General features: G+C 35.7%; 1 long non-coding RNA gene across 1 annotated transcript; it reads right to left on the bottom strand.

Annotated features, from left to right (window-relative positions):
• Positions 1-3,758: 3,758 nt before the first annotated feature.
• Positions 3,759-4,974, bottom strand: LOC142174928 (uncharacterized). Its single transcript, XR_012704057.1, has 2 exons — positions 4,695-4,974; positions 3,759-4,025 (listed from the first exon to the last, which is right to left on the bottom strand). It is a non-coding gene; the product is annotated as an uncharacterized LOC142174928 (long non-coding RNA).
• Positions 4,975-6,726: the final 1,752 nt, after the last annotated feature.

Below are 6,726 nucleotides of genomic sequence, written 5' to 3'. Positions count from 1 at the left end.
AGAAGACGGATTGAGGTTGTTAGTTGGTCAGGCTTGTCTAGTAGTGTGTTGGACGCTATCACTACCGGGGTTGGGGTCGTGACATTGGACCATAGTGATCCTCAATCATGAATGTGGTCATTGTTGGCCCTTGACTCTATCCTCTTTAATAATCTAGTTGTGTGAGGGGTGAGATGCTTTGTTGCTAGTCCAAGTACCCATGCGTAAGGCCTAGAACTTGCCCCGAATGTGTTTTAAGGTGAAATCATAAGTTTTGCTTGGCTTGAGAAGTGATTGTAGGATCTCCCTGGCCCGTTTGAATTTTCCATTTCCTACCAATGTTATTATCTCTAGTAAACCCATTTGAGCCTCGAGTCTTCTCATTTGATAACCATGTTACTAGCCTTTACCTATTTTATCGTGACCCTCTCTTGGCACCCGAGATTTTCTTAACACTCTTGTAAAATAATAGGTTAAAAATGCATGTTTGGGGGAAAGACGAGGAACTTGAAAGAGATATAAAGGCAAATAAAGAGAAAAGAAATGATAAGAAGGAAAGGCAAAGAAAAGAAAAGAACAAAAAGAGAAATGCAAAAAAATGAATAAATGAAAGTGTTGAAAGAATTCAAAGAAAGATAATGATCCAAAATATGGAGAAATCAAAGAGGGAGATTATGAAAGTAATGACCAAGAAAGAATGTTGTTAAGTCTCTCTAGTCCCCCGTGGCAAAGTGTGAGCCGAAAAATTGAAAGATGGAGTGCTTAAGGAAGGTGTAACCACTAAAACATATTGTATCAATCCCTAATCAAAAAGCCTTCATTACATTCTAAAAAAGCCCTACTTGATGTTAATCCAAGTGAGTTTACATTATTGGCGATCTACATGAGGGGCAACCCTATGATACTTGAAACCGTACTTGCGACAGTATCTTCAGAGGGATGAGTGGACCTTTCACACCTTTGGATTGAGTGCTATAAGTATTAAGTGAGCTTGGAAAACAGAGCATAGAGGAGGAGGAGTTTGGGATCCACCATAACCTACATGAGAGAGAGAGCTTCCTTGATGAATCAAGTCAACTCTTGATTCTCAAGTGTCACATTAGAACTATAAGTGCATAAATGTTTAACTTATTGCCTTGTTAATAATGCATGAGCGATGTGGGTAATTGTTGGTCCCAACTGAGGTGTGAATGGTTCATCCATGGCTACCTGTAATGTCCCTTAACTTTTGGAGGTGAGAACTAATTTGTTTTCTTGAGGACAAGCAAAGACTTAAGTTTGGGGGAGTTGATAAGTGGGGATTTTGACTAATTATTAACGCCTTTTAGATATTGTTTTAGTCTAAAATCATTGAATTATGCTTTCGAAACTAATGAAATGTGTAAAATTGCATGAATGTTAGAAGTTGGACTCCCGAGATAAAATACGACTCAAAAAGGAGTAGTATAAACACAAGGCAATAAAAGGCATAGAAGATTACAATGTGCGGTCCGCAGAATTCTATTTGCGGAAAAATCAGCAGACTTTTGGGCAAATTGTGGATCGCACATGAAATGTGAGGCCGCAAAAGCTGGGCTATGAACAAAGATCAGAGAGATAACAAAAAGCCAAGTCCATAGCTTCCTCAAATTGTGGTCCGCACAAGATTTGTGCGGCCAAAATTAAACTATTGCAGACCACAAAAGAGTACCTTGCGGCCGCTATGCTAAATCTGCAAACCGTAAACATAGTGCCTCGTGACCGTATTTCAAAATTGTGCAGTCACAGACCTCCAATTCCTGACAAGATGAAAAAACATGCGGACTGCACATGGAATTGTGTGGCCGCACAACCTCCCGAGGGAAATGTTTGTTCAAAATTGTCAGCTTTGTATAAATAGAAGAATTTCACAAACATAGGTCAAGTCTTGACATCAGCAAGTCTTATAGCCATTTTTCTTTGCTTCTTTAGACAACTCTAACTTATTTTGGTGATTTAACATTGGATTTCTATATTTTAATCCTTCAATATGAGTTTTATTATCTTTTCTTCTTTATTTCCTTCTACAACCACTATTGGTAGCTAGATTTTTACTAGGTTGGTGACCCAAACCTAGTGTATAAACCTTATGGGTGATTAATTTTATGCTCATTTATGAATGAGTGTTTATTATTTAGCTTAGTTCATGCTTGAAATTGTAAAATTAATGGTTGCAAACATTGACTCAAGCCTATTTGACTTAGTCTCTTCTTGACAAAGAGGGACCTAGCCTAGGTTAACTTAGCTAACAAGGAATTGAGTCAATTGAGAGATTGATTAACCAAATTAATGGGTTCAACCTAAAGATAGTAACAATCTGACTTGAGCTATTATCAATCATTTTGGTAGATACCCATTTGATCTTGAGAAAGCCAAATTGGGAAAAACCACTCTCTGAATGAGAGGTATTGAGTGGACAAAGGAGTATTGTAAGCTATGATACACCCTAGTCAATAAAACGAGCATAAAAGTCTTTATTCCATTAGGCAAACACCTAGGTCATGGTCGCAACCCTAGACCTTTTATATATTTGAAAATACTCAAAAATAATCATCTCTAGTTTTATATCTTTAGATTTAAAATCATTAACTTAATTTCAGAAATAGAAACAAAAACATATTTGTGGAAGTGTAATGTATATACTGCACTTGCTTATTCTGAATATATACTTTTAACTCACATCCTAGCTCCCTGTGGATTCAACCCCGACTCTTTGTTGGGTTTTTGATATTGCAAACGACCGTGTCATACCTCTTTAGAGGCATGCATTTGGATGTAATCAGAGATACTTGATGGTAGCATAGAAAGAGAGATTGAAAGACTCAGTTCTTGATTAGTTATCATCAGGCATCATCCATCGAATTCACCCTACTCATCCCAATTGGTTTCTCGGTCCTTCTCATCTATGTGGACACCAATTGCATAGAAGAAACTAACGGCAGCAGAGGCACCAACATCAGAAATATCACTAGTGGAGACGAACTCAGAGGACCGCAAAGACCGGTGGAACCGCTATGGTAGACGGAAAGAAAAGAGCGTTGCACATAAGGCGAATAAGACCTAACAGAAATTGCGAGTCTAATTTCTTTCACTTTAAAAAAATGCCCCATATGTGGCAAACTTTCCTACTATAAATTGTAAAAAGTTGGTCAAAATTTACTAATATTGTGTTAATTAAAGCAAATGTTATAATATTCGGTCATTTTTATTTTATCGAATGTCACTAGTTTTATGACAATTTCAAGTAAATGCCGCTAAACTAATTAACTCCCGTATTTTTCATAGATGTCACTAATTAAATGTTATCATAGCTTATATTTGTTTTAGTGTGTCTAGGTACACTCTAAAATAACAGTCGCTAACTGTCAAGGTCGGGGATGTCCTCGGTAAGTTTTCTTCAAGGGCGGCAAGACCCTAAAGAAAGTAAAGCACTTGCTTTAGGCCCCAAGAATTTAAGGGCCCTAGAATTACTACTCAATTTCTTTATATATAGTATATTATTTATATAATTATTCCTATTATTGATAAATTTATTTCTTTATTGTCATATTAATTTTTAATAGCTAAATATGTTCTTCTAATTAATATAACCAAAATAATTTTTTTTGTCAATCTTATTTTATTTTTTTACTGAATTATATTTCTCTATTCATTAGTTGTCACGACCCAAACCAATGGGTCGCGACGGGCACCCAGTACCTTACTAAATCGAGTACCAACATAACATATCTTTCTTATTACATCATCATATACGCGTGACATACGGGCCTAATAGGCCAACATGATCATTTATAAACTCAAAACATAGGCCAACAAGGCCGTACAATATTTTACGTACAAGACACATGTCTACAAACCTCTAAGAGTACATAAATGTCATAAAGGTCGGGACAGAGTCCCTCCATACCAAAGAATACATGTCAAAATCATACTAACCAAACAAGCAACTCCGAAGCAAACGGAGCGCACCAACATCTTCCGTTGAGCAGATAGACTACTTGTAGGGCTCTCGACCTGTCTATTGGGACCTGCGGGCATGAAACGCAGTATTCCCAGGCAAAAGAGACGTCAGTACGAATAATGTACCGAGTATGTAAGGCATATAAATAAGTACATAAAAGACATGGAACATGTATAAAGTACATGACTCAACCTGTAAGTCTGAATAACTTTGTAAATCATGAAATAATTATAGTATCATGTATATGCATATGAATGTCATGTCGTGCAAAGGTATATGTTTCATAACATCATCAGCCTCTGAGGGCATCCCATCACATCATATCATCTCATCCACCGGCAAAAATCATTATCATATACCAGCTGATCAGGTGGTGGTGCTTATATAACACCATAACCTTTCCCATATCTCATATACATATATATACGTGTATATAATGCCATAATATCATCTCGCCTCTGAGGGAATCCCATGAATGCAATGCATGAAAAGTACGTTAATAAAATCTTTTGAAATGTCATAAGACCATTTTGCCTTTGAGTAATATCATAAAGTAAACTCTTTTCAACTTTAGTATTTTTCTGAGACCCATGAACAGATGATAAAATATTATGACACATGGAAATTCAAGAACATAGATATCTCTAATACTTCTATGAATCGAGTCATTCATGGAATTTTGCGCATTTGCACATTTCGTTCATATCGTATGGATTAAGGGATAACATTAACATACCTTTTCCTTGAATTATTTGCACAAAATGAAGCTTCTGCTCCTTTGAACTTGAACGAAATTGATTCCTGGACTCTATAAAATAGGAACGAAATTCTTTCTGCTTGTCAAGATTTTGGGATGTTAGTCCCTTTTGTTCAAATCAAGAAAGCTAATCTACTGATCCTTCACATTTTCTTGAAATAAATTGAGCAAAATCTTAATCTTGCTACTATTTGTTTTTGTAATGGAATGAATTGAAAAGACTTGTATTTATAATGGAATGAATTGGAAGGACTTGTAATGGAATGAATTGGAAAATCACGTTTCTGTTATTCCTAAGTCTTTAAGTAGTAAGAATGTTATATTGTTTCTTGTTTGATCAAATGAAGCCAACTTCCTACATGCCTTACACGTAATTCAATCAAGGCTATGAATCATTTAGCTTGAATATGGGGCTGCCACCTCATATTATTTGATACTTATCCAATATATCCCCATTAATTAGGTAATGTCCCGTTATCCGATAATTAATTAATTACCCGTATAATTAAGAATTATTCCCACTTACTTAAAATATTACTCACTTTTCACATAACTTATACATCCTACTAGCATGGTCATGTAGTACCTTGTATGACACTAGTCCATAAATACCGGGTATTTTAGCTCGGGCCGTATTTTACCCAAAAATGCCAAACTTGGACAAAATTCATTTTCTTTGACTTGCTCCCCCTTTCACCTTCATGAATTTACTAATCACTTGTGAAATAGGATAATCCTTATAATCTCCAAATAATTGTTTACTTGGACTGATGTCAATTACCTTGCGACTAATTCAATGTACAATACTTTAGGGTGCAACATCGTCGTAACTTAATACTGTGAAGCGTGACATCACCGTAATGTAATACTGCTGGGTGCAACACTATCGTAACTTAATACTGCAAAGCGTGACATCACTGTAATGTAATACTGCAAGGCATAACATCAACGTAATATAATACTACAGGACGTAACATCATCAAAATATATTATTGTAGGACGTAACACCATCGTAATATATTATTGCAGAGGGTAACATCATTGCAATATATTACTGCATAGCATAATATCATCGTAATATAATACTGCGAGATGTAATATTGATGTAATATTGTGGGGCGTAACATCATTCCCCCCTTTGGAACATTCGTCCTCGAATGTTAACTGATGCTCTTATCATTTTCATAACTTATAGCTCTTGTGAATATACTCTTTTTGCCATTTAAGCAGTTGCTGTGTGAATAAATCCAAAGTCTAGGGTATTCCCCCTTTAGTCTTTTTGCTCTTATCATGACCTGTGGTCGAAATCTTCCTAATCTTGCAACTGTTGTTACCTCTTGTGATACAACCTGTATGACCCTGGCTTTGCAAGTGCAGTTATGCGATTCATCTTTCCTTTTTCCTTTTATCTTTTAGCCAATCTCTAGGCCTTACTTTGTATATACAAGGCTTAATAGGATGCCTCTCTAGGCCTCTATAGGTATACTGAAGTCATTTGCTTGATACTTTGTAGAACTTGTGAATATGGCCATATCTTATTTCATTGATCTGGTTATCCATTCATATGACTTTACTGCATTTACATGGGTTATACTATACCACAATTTTTACTTTACTTCAATCTATCTTTACTGATGTATGCTTAACAAGCTCCTAGTTACTTTTGTTGCCTATCCTTTAGGTATAAATCTCAGTCCTTCAATACTCCTTCATTACCAATCGTCTTAAGAATCATGGTCTAATCTCATGTCATACTTTGTAACTTGTATCTAACCATTGTTGATTTGCCTTAATGTTGATCTATAATCCTCTACTTGAAGACTTGAAACTTCTTACGTAATACATTACTGCTAGGGCTTACGTTGCATTGAGGAATATTTGAAGTGATTTCCATAATCATATTTCATAGTGTCTCAATATGATTCACCTTACGGGGTATCCAAATTTCGTGCTGCCAGCGAAATATTTTCTCCTTCTCTTCTTCTATTTTTTTTCAAATCATTATTCAAAC

This window comes from Nicotiana tabacum, chromosome 20, assembly GCF_000715075.1.
Source record: "Nicotiana tabacum cultivar K326 chromosome 20, ASM71507v2, whole genome shotgun sequence".
In the NCBI taxonomy this organism is placed as follows: domain Eukaryota; kingdom Viridiplantae; phylum Streptophyta; class Magnoliopsida; order Solanales; family Solanaceae; genus Nicotiana; species Nicotiana tabacum.
This window is presented reverse-complemented; position numbering and strand designations above follow the sequence as displayed.